This window comes from Bos grunniens, chromosome 14 (genome assembly GCF_055505025.1).
Source record: "Bos grunniens cultivar Pamir isolate PY7600 chromosome 14, Bosgru_T2T1.0, whole genome shotgun sequence".
NCBI classification, from domain to species: domain Eukaryota; kingdom Metazoa; phylum Chordata; class Mammalia; order Artiodactyla; family Bovidae; genus Bos; species Bos grunniens.
This window is the reverse complement of record NC_141178.1, coordinates 38,331,263-38,346,881: the sequence shown is the minus strand read 5'-3', so window position 1 is coordinate 38,346,881 and position 15,619 is coordinate 38,331,263. Positions and strand designations below refer to the sequence as shown.

The window sequence follows — 15,619 nt, the reverse complement described above, 5'->3', positions numbered from 1 at the left end:
CAGCTTATCAATGATTTCTTTTATGTATTGTGACTTGAGTGTTGTATCTAAAAATGCATCACACACCTAAGGTCTTCCGGTTTTTTCCTGGGAATCTTTCACTATTTTTTTAAAAATAAATTTTACTTTTTAGAACAGTTTGAGATTTACATAAAAACTGAAAAGACAGTACAGAGTTCCTCTAAACCCCCTCATCGAGTTTCCCCAATCACAAACTCCTTACATCAGTATGATACTTTTGAAACAATTAATAAACTAGTATTGCTGCTGCTGCTGCTGCTGCTTAGTCACTTCAGTCGTGTCCAACTCTGTGCTACTCTATTATAGACTGTAGCCCACCAGGCTCTTCTGCCCATTGGATTCTCCAGGCAAGAGTACTGGAGTGGGTTGCCATGTCCTCCTCCAGGGGACTTTCCAAACCAGAGATCGAACCCAGATCTCCTGCATTGCGGGCAGATTCTTTACCACTGAGCCACCAGGGAAGCCCATATGGTATTGATACATTATTATTTACTGAAGTCCATAATTTTTATTAGGATTTCCTTAATCTGTCTAATGTCCTTTCTTTGTTATGGATTGATCCAGGATACCAACACTAAATACAGGCAATATATCTCCTTAGGCTCCTCTTGGATATGACAGTTTCTCAGACTTTCCTTGTTTTTGATAACTTACAGTTTAAAGGACTACAGGTCAAGTGTCATAAAAACATCCTCATTTGGGATTTGGATGACATTTTTTGCATGATTATACTGAAATCTTTGGTTTAGGGAGGAAGACCACAGAAGCAAACTGTCCTTTTCATCATATCATATCAAGGGTACATACTAATAACAGGACTTACCACAGCTGATAACTTAGATGAACTATATTTGGTAGTCTTCTCCATCAGTTATCATTTTTTCCTCCTTTCTATACCATACTCTTTAGAAGGAGGTCACCTTCTGAGCAGCTTATACTCACACAGCAGAGGATTATATTATACGGTATGTCCTTGAGGTGGGAATATTTGTATAAATTCTTTGGAATTCTTCTGCCAAGAAATTTATTTAATTTCTTCCCTGTAGTTCATCAATTTTATACATACATACATACACACACACACACACATATATAAATGGACTCATGGATATTTATCCTATACTTTGAGTTATCATCCAATTCTGTTTTATTTTGTTGTTTAAATTGTTTCTGCTTTGGACATTGGACGAGCTTTCTGTCAAATCTGGGCTCACTGATGTGCACCCCGCAATGTAGTTTTTTTGTTGTTTGTTTGACTTCTGCTTTGTTCTTCCTTACTTTCCGGCATGATGAGATTCTCCAGGCTCATTCTGTATATTTACTGCCAAAGTCCTGGCATCAGTCATCTCTCTGACCCTCGGTTCCGAAAACCAAGATCCGAGCGTGAGGTGTGCTTGTTGCTGCCTCTTGAGCATGTCAGCTGACAGGAGATATATGTGTGTCTATTCACCCACATAAACAGACATGTTTATAAATTCTGCATCTGCATTTAAACCCTCTTCTCATATGAGCTGCCCAGCTGCTGAGTTGCACGTAATTATCTGGCCAGCTTCGAAGAGATTCCACTTTGGTGTCTGCCTGAAGCCTACTCTGCTTATTTAACTTTTATGCAGAGTACATCATGAGAAACACTGGGCTGGAGGAAGCACAAGCTGGAATCAAGATTGCTGGGAGAAATATCAATAACCTAAGATATGCAGATGACACCACCCTTATGGCAGAAAGTGAAGAAGAACTAAAAAGCCTCTTGATGAAAGTGAAAGAGGAGAGTGAAAAGTTGGCTTAAAGCTCAACATGCAGAAAACTGACATCTGGTCCCATCACTTCATGGCAAATAGATGGGAAACAGTGGAAACAGTGGCAGACTTTATTTTTCTGGGCTCCAAAATCACTGCAGATGGTGATTGCAGCCATGAAATTAAAAGACACTTGCTCCTTGGAAGGAAAGTTATGACTAATCTAGACAGCATATTAAAAAGCAGAGACATTGTCAGCAAAGGTCTGTCTAGTCAAGGCTATGGTTTTTCCAGTGGTCATGTATGGATGTGAGAGTTGGACTATAAAGAAGGCTGAGTGCTGAACAATTGATGCTTTTGAACTGTTTGTTGGAGAAGACTTTTGAGAGTCCCTTGGACTGCAAGGAGATCCAACCAGTCCATCCTAAAGGAGATCAGTCCTGGGTGTTCATTGGAGGGACTGATGTTGAAGCTGAAAGTCCAGTACTTTGGCCACCTCATGCAAAGAGCTGACTCATTGGAAAAAATCCTGATGGTGGGAAAGATTGAGGGCAGGAGGAAAAGGGGACGACAGAGGATGAGATGATTGGATGGCATCGCTGACACAACGGACATGGGTTTGGGTGGACTCTGGGAGTTGGTGATGGACAGGAAGGCCTGGTGTGCTGTGGTTTATGGGGTCGCAAAGAGTCAGACATGACTGAGCGGCTGAACTGAACTGAACTGAAGCCTACCGGCCTTTACTTGAAAAAAAAAAAAAAAGCCCTGCTACAATGTCCCACACTACTTCTCCCTTGCCTCAAACACCCACAGGGATTTTTAGTCTGGAGAAGAAAATATTTAGAAATATTTTAATAGTTGTATTCAAATATATGAGTGTTTCATAAAAGAGAGATAATTTGGGGTTGCTCCATAGGGAAGAACCAGAACCAACCATTAAGTTTTATGGAAGACAATTTGAAGTTAACATTAAGGAAAAAAATATGTAAAAATCAGAATGTTATTTTAAAAAGGAACGAACTGGTTTTGAAAAGTCATCAACACTGTATAAATAGATGTGCTCTGAGATTGGATCACCATCAGCTTGTCCTGGAGGTTATGATGGAGACCCTTGTACTGGGCGTAAACTGAACCATGAGTCTTAAAACAAGAGCTGCTTTTACAAAAATGGTCTTAAATTCTAAGACCATAATCTAACCCCCCCAAGATTGAGATTTATTATCAATGAATGAACAAATATGACTCCTGATTATTATTATATAAAAAACCTATATTTTAATAAGTCTCTTAGTTGTTAAATATGGAAGTAAAATATACTAAAGAACAGAGAGGTTTATTTTTATTGAATAAGTATGAGTGAAGTAGAGGTGGATAGTATACACTTTAATTGCTAAGATTACTGCAAATATTTGAACCATTGCAATAACCTCATGCAGAGAAAAGATTTCAAGCGCTATTTTACATCTGCTGTGAGCTGTGTGCTAGTTCATCTGATGAGATGTTTCTGGGATAACATCCAAGGAAATCAGGCAATTCTGAACACCTTTTTCAGAAAAGCTGCCAGATTTTTTTTTTCTCTTAACTTTCCTTTTCCTCAAAAACTATGCATATGGGAGCACAGGTCAGTCCAGGCACACACATACACTTTCACTCTCCTTAAATAAGTGATAAAGATCCAGTCATGTCACCAACACATCACCAGAAACCCAGATGTTCACACTCAAGAAAAGAATAACACAAGCCCTACAATAGTCAGGAGATGAAAGAGCTTCCTAAGTGAAGCTTTCAATAACCACAGCCATGGCATCATGTAGAGGGTAATTGTATTTACACAGGCAGCTAGCTATGTTCTTATAAACTATGCAGGATGAAGTCATTAGAAATTTAAATGAAAAAAGAACTACTTCAACTGAGTCAATGAGAATGGCTGACTCATCTAATTTTCCTCAGTTAAAAAGAAATCTTGAACAGCAAGGCAAAATTTTTATTGCCTTGCGTTCATCCCTTCCCAGTATATTTTCTGGTGACAATTACAACTTAGTACCACTCTCATCTCCCCAAACGGAGCTTGGACTGAGAATGACCCATAGGTGACACCAGTATGTTGTAAAGAGAAGAAAAAATTATAAAGAAATGTATTTCTTTAAAAAACGATCTTTCATAAAATCTTAACTACAATATATTTTCCATCTAAAAAATGCCCACTGTGCTGAAAGGGGAGAAACAGTTTCTTTGCCATATTGTAGCCATAGTGATTAAGCAGGTTCCTATTTTCCCATATTAATGGGATTTCAAGAATATTTGCAAATCTCAAAATCAAAACACCAGGCAGCATGAAATTATGACACATTTTATTTTTATTAACAAAATTCCATGCATGACAAGAATCAGAATTTTGTATAATGCAGTGACATGATTTTTAAAAAGGGTTGGGACAATTAAGTACTTGAATACCTATATAAACATAGAAAAAAGGAAAATCAGTACAGTAAAACTCCACTCAGTTGAACCCAAGACATTTATAATTTATAAAAATCTAGCAAATGCCAGTTTTGAGTTAAAAATTCTTTTTTTGTTGATATTTTCATTTGTTTTCCTTTTTAAAAAATTGATTTTTAATTAGGGGATAATTACTTTATGAGTTAGTAACTCTTTTAAGATGATAAAATTCATAAATTTTAGCAACAAATTATGATAGGAAAAGTAAAACGATAACTAGAATGGGAGACACTGCCAGTTGCCAATTCTACAACTGATCTCCCTTTCTTTCTTACTACCAGGATGTTTGGTTTATTTGAGATGGCAATGTTCCCAGCTAAAAAATGACATTTCCCAAATTGTAGAAGTGGCCAAGTGACAATTCTGTCCAGTGACATGTAACTGGAAGGCACAGGATAGGCTTCAGGGAAGGTAAATTCAGGGAAAGCTCTTCAAAAGGGCAAACTCAACTTTTAACCATTTACTCTTCACCCTTCCTCCTACCTCTGCTTGGAAAAAAAGTTCAGCATTGGAAGCTAAAGAAGGGATCTTGAGTCAATGTGGATGACAGTCATGCATGAAGGAAGGCAGAGAGTGAAGTCAAGAAGCATGGCTTCCTGTGACACCCTGAGTCACTACATAAACTATGCAGTGCTTCTTAACAGATGTTTCATTACATGAAGGAGGAAAAAAGCTAACTTGTTTAAGCCACTCTTAGTGAGGTTTCTACAACGTGTTGCCAAACCAATTTTAACTATAAAAATAATGTCAAGCACACTTAAGTAATTTAAAAACACCCACTTGAAAATAGCTAATAGACTAACCACTACCCAACTGTTCTCACAGCAGATCTGAGGACCTCTACTCTGAAATATGACTGAGCTGGAATAAATATGCACTCCAGCAAGTAATGCACTGTTTTCAATAAGAATACTTTAAAATTAATATCATCATTGTTTGAGGGATAATGTACGCCAAAGTGTTCAAGTAAAATGAAATACTGTTATGTGTATAGTAATTGGTTTTGGCTATTGAGCTTTCCTATACACAATGGCACAATGCTAAGCCCAAGGGAAAACATCAGTAAACATACTACAAAAACACTCATTAGGAAGAAACCAGAATGATTCAGTGAAAGAAAATGCTGTCTCTCACAGCATTCTTTTAAAAAATTTAAATTTATTTATTTTAATTGGAGGCTAATTACTTTACAATATTGTATTTGTTTGGCCATACATCAACATGAATCTGTCACGGGTGTACACGTGTTCCCCATCCTGAACCCCCTCCCGCCTCCCTCCCCATCCCATCCCTCTGGGTCATCCCAGTGCACCAGCCCCAAGCATCCTGTATTCTGCGTTGAACCTGGACTGGCGATTCATTTCTTATATGATATTACACATGTTTCAATGCCATTCTCCCAAATCATCCCACCCTTTCCCTCTCCCACAGAGTCCAAAAGACTGTTCTATACATCTGTGTCTCTTTTGCTGTCTCACATACAGGGTTATCGTTACCATCTTTCTAAATTCCATATATATGCGTTAGTATACTTTATTGGTGTTTTTCCTTCTGGCTTACTTCACTCTGTATAATAGGCTCCAGTTTCATCCCCCTTATTAGAACTGATTCAAATGTATTCTTTTTAATGGCCGAGTAATACTCCATTGTGTATATGTACCACAGCTTTCTTATCCATTCATCTGTTGATGGACATCTAGGTTGCTTCCATGTCCTGGCTATTATAAACAGCGCTGCGATGAACATTGGGGTACACGTGTCTCTTTCAATTCTGGTTTCCTCGGTGTGTATGCCCAGCAGTGGGATTGCTGGGTCATAAGGCAGTTCTATTTCCAGTTTTTTAAGGAATCTCCACACTGTTCTCCATAGTGGCTGTACTAGTTTGCATTCCCACCAACAGTGTAAGAGGGTTCCCTTTTCTCCACACCCTCTCCAGCATTTATTGCTTGTAGACTCTTGGATCACAGCCATTCTGACTGGTGTGAAATGGTACCTCATTATGATTTTGATTTGCATTGATAATGAGTGATGTTGAGCATCTTTTCATGTGTTTGTTAGCGATCTGTATCTTGCCTGGAAAATCCCATGGACGGAGGAGCCTGGTGGGCCATGGTCCATGGGGTCGCTAAGAGTCGCACACGACTGAGCGCCTTCACTTTCACTTTTCACTTTTATGCATTGGAGGAGGAAACAGCAACCCACTCCAGTGTTCTTGCCTGGAGAATCCCAGGGATGGCGGAGCCTGGTGGGCTGCCGTCTATGGGGTCGCACAGAGTCGGACACGACTGAATCGACTTAGCAGCAGCAGCAGCAGCATGTCTTCTTTGGAAAAATGTCTGTTTCGTTCTTTGGCCCATTTTTTGATTGGGTTGTTTATTTTTTTGGAATTGAGCTGCAGGAGTTGCTTGTATATTTTTGAGATTAGTTGTTTGTCAGTTGCTTCATTTGCTATTATTTTCTCCCATTCTGAAGGCTGTCTTTTCACCTTGCTTATAGTTTCCTTTGTTGTGCAGAAGCTTTTAATTTTAATTAGGTCCTATTTATTTATTTTTGCTTTTATTTCCAATATTCTGGGAGGTGGGTCATAGAGGATCCTGCTTCTCACAACATTTTTGATGAGAGTTTTAAAGTGAAGAGATGACTAAAAACTGGCCTAAATTTGTGGGGAGTTACGAAGTAGGTACCTCAGCATGTGCTTCTGAGGGTCTCAGCGTAACTGTGAAAGGCTCTGGTGGGACGGGAACTAGCTCTTGATTCTCATGACTAATTTGAGTTACCACACTTAGATTGGTATATCAACAAACAGAATATATATCGTAGATTAAGTCTTGTCATGGGCTAAATTAAATTGATTGCTGAAGTTGGAGAACATCAAGAATAGTCCAAGGATCATAAATAATAATCAAAACAAAGCACTGTGGTTCAGGTTCAACAATTAATACGGATGAATAAAATAAAGGTGTCCCCAAAGCTTCTGCCATTCTCCCTAGGTTGTGCTTCTGTTTGATGGGGATAAAGATTATTAGACTCAACAAAGGTTGTCAAGAAGAAATAGTTAGAGGAAGGGTCAGTTCAGTTCAGTTGTGTCCGACTCTTCTCGACCCCATGAATCGCAGCACGCCAGGCCTCCCTGTCCATCACCAACTCCCGGAGTTCACTCAGACTCACGTCCATTGAGTCAGTGATGCCATCCAGCCATCTCATCCTCTGTCATCCCCCTCTCCTCCTGCCCCCAATCCCTCCCAGCATCGGGGTCTTTTCCAATGAGTCAACTCTTTGCATGAGGTGGCCAAAGTACTGGAGTTTCAGCTTTAGCATCATTCCTTCCAAAGAAATCCCAGGGCTGATCTCCTTCAGAATGGCCTGGTTGGATCTCCTTGCAGTCCAAGGGACTCTCAAGAGTCTTCTCCAACACCACAGTTCAAAAGCATCAATTCTTCGGCGCTCAGCTTTCTTCACAGTCCAACTCTCACATCCATACGTGACCACAGGAAAAACCATAGCCTTGACTAGACGTAGATCATCTCAAATGTGTTATTTGTATGTTAAAGTCAACATGTCAATCAACAGACATTTAGTAATAAGTGTGCACTTCAGCATCTGGTCAGAGAACAAAGCTAAACAAGGTGGGAAAAAATTCCATGTGGGGCTGTGTGGAGCTGGTTATAAATGTGGTAACATAGCTGGCATGTTGTATCAGCCAGAAGTTGTCATTCTCACTCCTGAGTGCTTATCTCGGCAGGAATGCAGAACAAAAACATAGCCTGAGTCCCATCCAAGAGTTCAGGTTTCAATTGTTCCAGGACCCAGTCCAGATAAAATATTATTTGAGAAACACCTCAGGTGATGATGCTGTCAGTCAGGGTTGAAATTCCTGAACTGGAATAATAGGGGATGGGTCTTGAGTTGGACCTTGAGGGTGGACAGCACAATAGATCACTGGGGAGAAGGAAGATGAGTATCCTAGAGTAATCTAATAGATCCTAGTATCTATTTCCTATCGTAGGAAATAGAGAAGGGATGGAGGAAGGAATGACCAAGAACAAAAGACAGTGATGAATAGTGGAGACAGTGTGTTAGAAAGTTCTGGAAAATAAAAAACACATACATATGAGGCATATATACGTATGATGGACAAGTTCACAGACATTTTTGAAAACAGTGGTAGGAAGTGGGAAATTCTGGGCAAGGAAATGACCAGGTAATGAGAATAGTAGGTCAAGGAGCATAATGGATTAGGGCCAATGCCAAGAAACAGGAGCAGGAAAAGCAGCTAAAGGCAGATGCAGAAGGCCTAGGTGGAATGAGAGGCACAGACCTGAGAGGGCCAACCTAGGCAAAGTGACAGCCTGGAGGAAAAGACGCTTTGGGGGCATGGAACCAAGAGGATATCGGAGGATACTGGGGACATCAAGGAAAAGGGCGAGCAACAAAATGCCAAGAAGTGACACTGAGGGAGCTACAGACAACTAAGAAAGAAGTATAACCAAAAATCCAAGCTGAGAGAGCCTTGTGAAAGGGAGAAAAGAAACTCTACATAGCAAGAACCCTATCTCAGAGGGGAGAGAGGGTGAATGAAGAAATAGAGCCCCCACAGTATTCAAAGATGCAGTATAAGCTTAGCATAGTTTAATTGATAGGTGAGGTGAAGTCGCTCAGTCATGTCCGACTCTTTGCGACCCTGTGGACTGTAGCCTGCCAGGCTCCTCCATCCATGGGATTCTCCAGGCAAGAATACTAAGTCATGTCCAACTCTTTGTGACCCCATGGACACAGGGGAGCCTGCTAGGCTCCTCTGTCTATGGGATTCCCCAGGCAAGAATACTGGAGTGGGTTGCCATTTCCTACTACTCTAGGGGGTCTTCCAAACCCAGGGGTCAAACCTGTGTCTCCTGCATTGGCAGGTAATTCTTTACCACTGAGTCACCTGGGAAGCCCATCATGAGCTTGGGGGAGGGAAACTCTGGCCAAGAATTACAGGTTGACGTGGGGCTGGTTTGCTAAATGCATCAGTTCAAGGAGAGTGAAAAACAATTGCTCTGCTCAATGTATTCAGGTGAAATGAAATTAAGGTGAGAATACGGAATGTAAAAGAATTTATTTTCCATGTGCAAACTTACTTGCACTTTGGGGTAAGGGGGTAATTAATAAGGACCTCCTGTTCTTGCTCTGCGCTGGTGAGAGAGGAGTGTGCACAGGGGTGAAGTGGGATGATGGCATGTCACTAGCTAATACAGTCCTTGTCCCTAGGGATCCTGAAGCAGAAAAATAATTAAAAAAAAAACAAAACTGCAGAATCTTCCCAGAAAACAGTAAAGAGATTTCCGTCTCTAGTCAGAGCAGGTTTTAAGTTCAGGACCCGGAGTTACAAATGATCAGAGGCGAGGTCCATCACAACTGCAGGAAATGAGCTGGGTGGTGGGGCTGGGGGGTTTGGTGGCTCACCCAGGGGCATTCTTAGTGGGGAGGTGACCACTGAATCTCAGCCATGGGAGCCCATGGCTTATGGCTCTTAATAGCAGACCGACTTGTAGGCGTACATAGCTCACTGAACTCCCCTACACTGAAAGCGACTCCTACCTACACCTCCAAAATCCTTCGTGACCCTGTGCAGGGAGAATCGGCTGAGGCTGTCACTGCTGAAGCTTTTCTGTGTGCAGTAAGTGACCTGGGCTGGCAATACTGTCAGCAAGAGTGTAGGGGGCAGCCAGAAGGGAAGCAGCTGTCACCGGGACCGAGAGGACCGAGAGGACCGAGAGGACCGAGAGAGGACCAAGATGCATTTGGTTGGAGAGGTTAAATCTGAGGCATGTCCAGGACATCCAGGTAGGCACGGCTGAAGGTGGCTGCACTATGGGAGCAGAACCCAGGAGACCGCCAGGCTGGACTTCTGCTTGGAAATTCACTCACAATCGGGTGTGCCTGTCCCATGAGTGGGTGGAGCTTCCTACATGCACAGCACACTGTCAGCCCTCAAACATCAGCTGAAAGACTGGAGAAGGGAAAACGGGTCTTCAGATTGAGAAGACTGGGACACATCTTATGGGGGCAAGGGGAGTAGAAAGAAGAGTAAAGAAAAGAGATAAAAAGGAGATGGTCAACGGGCAAGAATACTAGAGAGTTCAACACCACAAAAGTCAAGGGGAGAGATTCAAAGGAGTCCCATTTTTTTCGCTTATTAGACTGATAAAGACTGTAAACAGAGAGCTGCTCAGTGTTTTGGAGAGTTCAGTTGCTGTTGGGGAATGCAAGCTTGAATAACTTCTGCAAAGCAATTTGGCAATAGACATCAAAACCTCCCCAAAGTACGCATAGCTTTTAATCAGAATTTTTTTCCCTTGTGCTTATCAGTTGGAAATATGAATGAATATGCATGAGGCTTAGCTGTAAGATAGTTAATATGGCTGGAATGCTCTAAGATGAATCCCAGTGATCCCTGCCTCCTGGTAGTCAATCACACCCTTGTAAAATACCTTCCGCTTGAGTGTAGTCTGTGCCAGTGACTTGCTTCTAACAAACAGAAGGCACTTGTTTGAGTTATGATTATGTGGCATAAGATTGTGACTTTTGTCTTGCTGTACTCTCCTTGGTATAGTAAGCACATGCTATCATTTTCCATGTCCAGGGTAAAAAAGGATTCCTCTTGCTGGCTTTGCTGAAGCAAATGGGCATGCTGGGGAGACGCATATGGTAAGGAATGGAGAGCCACCACCAGTCCATAGCCAGCTGTGAACTGAGCCCCTCACTTCAGCAACCTTGGAAGAAGGGAACTGTGCAACATATGAGCCTAGAAGGGCCCGTGTCCTTGGTTGAGTCTTCAGATGAAATCCAGTTCCAGCTAACACCGTAGCTGTACATGTGTAAGTCTGCCTGAAGTAGAGGATTTATTAGCTAGATTTTTGACCCACAGAAATTGTGTGTTCTCTTAAACCAATAGGTTTGCGGGTAATTTTTTATACAACAATATTCAACTGAGTTAACCACAGTGCTATTTCTAATAAGAAATAAATGGAAACAAACTAAAATGACCAGGTAAATGGTCATTTACTTCAAATGATTGAAGTAAAAACTATACAGACATGATATAATTCACCCATTAAAATTATGCTATAGACAAATATAGATAAATATTTGTAGAATATGCAGTGTATTCATTACAAAACATATTTTAAAGTTTAAAATACTCTGTGCTATAAAAGCATTATTTGGAATAAATGTCTTTTTATATGCAAATATAAAAGAGTGAGTAGAATTAATTCTACATAGAAAGGTGCTAACAGTAGTTATCACCAAATCATTGCGTTAAGTGTGTTTTGGGTTTTTTGGTTTTATTTCTTCTGCTGATCTATACTCACAAATTCTTTAAAATGACTGTGTACTACATGATAATAAAAAAGCACAATTAAATGCATGAGTAAGAGAAAAAGAATAACAACATCAACAATATAGAATACCACAATAAATTAAGGAGGTCTCATTCATTTTTTTTTATCATTTGCCTTCTATGTGCTGGGATGAAAACTGAGAAGAGTTATTTGATTTAACTTGACAGGAAAGAAAATGGAAATGAAAGTGTCTGTCACTCAGTCATGTCAGACTCTTTGTGACCCCATGGACTGTAGCCCACCAGGCTTCTTTGTCCACAGGATTCTCCAGGCAAGAATACTGGAGTGGGTTGCCATTCCCTTCTCCAGGGGATCTTCCTGACCCAGGGATCAAACCCAGGTCTCCTGCATTGCAGGAAGATTCTTCACCATCTGAACCACCAGAGGAGCACCATGCAGGAAAGAACAACTGGTTAACTAAGACCACGTGGCATCGTCTCTTCATCAGTGGAAGAAGGGTAAGGGATTAGTTCTGACTGGCTAAAGGCACCTAATAGTATCAGATCAGATCAGTCGCTCAGTCGTGTCAGACTCTTTGCGACCCCATGAATCGCAGCACGCCAGGCCTCCCTGTCCATCACCAACTCCCGGAGTTCACTCAGACTCACGTCCATCGAGTCAGTGATGCCATCCAGCCATCTCGTCCTCTGTCGTCCCCTTCTCCTCCTGCCCCCAATCCCTCCCATCATCAGAGTCTTTTCCAATGAGTCAACTCTTCGCATGAGGTGGCCAAAGTACTGGAGCTTCAGCTTTAGCATCATTCCTTCCAAAGAAATCCCAGGGCTGATCTCCTTCAGAATGGACTGGCTAATAGTATACAATATAAATAAAGAAAGGAAAGAATTTCAAAGACTGTTACAAAGACATCATAACTGTTACAAATGGATAGGATTGATAGCCAACATCTGAAATTGATACATGATACAAAAAATAAGAGAATTGAAATCAATTGGACAAAATAGAGGTAAAAAATTACAAAAATAAGGGACTGAGAAGAGTAAACACAAATAGATAAGATGTATACACAGGACAGAGGAAGAGAAAGGTATTACTGCTAAGGAAATCTTTTTCTTTTTTATTGAAGGATAATTGCTTTACAGAATTTTGCTGTTTTCTGTCAGACCTCAACATGAATCAGCCGCAGGCATACATATATCCCCACCCTTTTGAACCTCCCTCCCATCTCCCTCCCCATCCCACCCCTCTAGGTTGTTACAGAACCCCTGTTTGAGTTTCCTGAGCCATACAGCAAATTCCTGTTGGCTATCTATTTTACATGGTAATGTAAGTTTCCATGTTACTCTTTCTATACATCTCACCCACTCCTCCCCTCTCCCTATGTCCATAAGTCTATTCTCCATGTCTGTTTCTCCATTGCTACTGCTACTGCTAAGTCACTTCAGTCGTGTCCGACTCTGTGTGACCCCATAGACAGCAGCCCACCAGGCTCCCCCGTCCCTGGGATTCTCCAGGCAAGAATACTGGAGTGGGTTGCCATTTCCTTCTCTAGTGCAGCTGCCCTGTAAATAAATTCTTCAGTACCATTTTTCTAGATTCCATATATATGTGTTAGAATATGGTATTTATCTTTCTCCTTCTGACTCACTTCAGTCTGTATAATAGGTTCTAGGTTCACCCACCTCATTAGAACTGACTCAAATATGTTCCCTTTCATGGCTGAGTAATATTTCATTGTGTATCTACACCACAACTTCTTTATCCATCCATCTGTCGATGGACATCTAGGTTGCTCCCATGTTCTAGATATTGTAAATGGTGCTGCAATGAACAATGGTGCTGGGAAAACTGGACAGCTACATGTAAAAGAATGAAATTGGAACACTTCCTAACACCATACACAAAGAGAAACTCAAAATGGATTAAAGACCTAAATGTAAGACCAGAGACTATAAAATTCTTAGAGGAAAACATAGGCAGAACACTCGATGACATAAATCAAGATAAGATCCTCTATGACCCACCACCTAGAGTAACGGAAATAAAAACAAAAGTAAGCAAATGGGATCTGATTAAACTTAAAAACTTTTACACAGCAAAGGAAACGATAAGCAAGGTGAAAAGACAACCCTCAGAATGGGAGAAAATAATAGCAAATGAAACAACTGAAAAAGGATTAATTTCCAAAATATACAAGCAGCTCATATAACTCAATACCAAAAAAACCAAACAACCCAATCAAAAAGTGGGAAAAAGACCTAAACAGACATTTCTCCAAAGAAGACATACAGGTGGCTAACAAACACATGAAAAGATGTTCAACATCAGTCATTATTAGAGAAATGTAAATCAAAACTACAATGTGATATTACCTCATACGAGTCAGAATGGCCCCCATCAAAAAGTCTACAAACAATAAATGCTGGAGAGGGCGTGCAGAAAACGGGACACTCTTGCACTGTTGGTGGGAACGCAAATCGATACAGCCACTGTGGAAGATGGTAAGGGAATCTTAATATTGGGTTTTTTTTTTTTTTTGGCCTGGCCGATCTCTTTCTTTAGTATACAGATCATTTTAGAGCAGAAACTTGAGTTTCTTCGATTCTCTTGGTCTTATGAAGAAACATACCCATACAGTAATCATTCAGAGTTTGATTCTAATGATAATTATGTAAGAAAAATATTAGATCAAGTTAACTAACAAAGGAAACTATTGTTCATTTTGTTGCTCTATATTTCAAAAAGACTACCCAATATAAAAATATTCTTTAGAAGACAAATCAACTATCTAGAGAAGCAAGATATGCTGAAAAAAGCTAAAAAGGTTTTTCTTTGCATTAAAAATATTGAAGTATAGTTGATTTACAATGTTTCAGGTATACAGCAAAGTGACTAAGTTATACATACATATATATACATTGGTATATATATATTTTTTCAGATTATTTTCCCATATAGCTTATTATAAGATATTGAATATAGTTCCCTGTGCTACACAGTAGGTCCTTTTTATCTATTTTATATACAGTACTGTGTATTCAATAATCCCAAACTCCTAATTTATGCCTTCACCTCTTTCCCCTTTGGTAACCATAGGTTTGTTCTCTATGTCAGTAAGTCTATTTCTATTTTGTAAATAAGTTCATTTGTATCTTTTTTTTTTAGATTTCACATATAAGTGATACAATATTTGTCTCTCTCTGTCTGGCTTACTTCACTCGTATGATAATCTCTAGGTCAAGCCATGCTGCTGCAAATGGCACTATCTCATTCTCTTTTAATAGCTAAGTATAAAAATTTATTTTAATTTTCCAACATGTCTCCCTTATGCCCAGGGAGAAAGCTATGACCATGAAGCAAAAGCTCCTAGACCAAGGAACTCAAACAGTAAAACTACCAAGGTCTTTGCAGACATGTGCAGAGTTCCTGACAAATTCTGCTTTTGTTTGGACACACACAAAGCTGTGTCTGGGTACAAACCAACAAATGGATGTTAAAAAGCTCTGAATAAATGAACCACTGGTGGTAAATGTATGGTGGAAATGATGAAACTGCAACTAGGAGGCTCTGAGTTTGGATGATTTTCCCTGCCTGGTCTCCATGGTTCAATGAGTAGAATTCTAAGGGACTTTTTTCATGCAAGTTTATGAAAACACCTTTGAGGAGCCACAGCATAAATGTATGGTACATGAAGCCCCAGGTGGTGCTAGTGGTAAAGATCCTGCCTGCCAATGCAGGAGAGGTAAGAGACGAGGGCTCGATCCTTTGGTCTGGAAGATCCCCTGGAGGAGGGAATGGCAATGCATTCCGGTATTCTTGCCCGGAGAATCCCATGCATAGAGGAGCCTGGTGGGCTACAGTCCACAGGGTCACAGAGTCAGACACGACTGAAGTGACTGAGCTCGCACACACCCACACACATGGAGCACTGCGTGGGGATAGAACCACAGACGGCGAACACAGAACTGAGAAAGCCTGCATTCAAAACCAGAATGCAGAGAGGATCCAGCTGTCTCTTCC

General features: G+C 40.6%; 1 protein-coding gene across 8 annotated transcripts in view; it reads right to left on the bottom strand.

Annotated features, from left to right (window-relative positions):
* ZNF704 (zinc finger protein 704) overlaps window positions 1-15,619 on the bottom strand; it is a 260,538-nt gene that overhangs the window by 157,652 nt on the left and 87,267 nt on the right. The window contains exon 4 of one of the 8 annotated variants that reach the window (XM_086336422.1): window positions 9,680-15,619. This exon is cut by the window's right edge and continues 23,706 nt beyond it. The exons of the other annotated variants lie outside the window; for them this stretch is intronic. The gene's annotated coding sequence lies outside the window, so the exon portion shown is untranslated. Of the gene's footprint in view, window positions 1-9,679 lie in introns of those variants that run through there. 8 annotated transcript variants of the gene reach the window in all.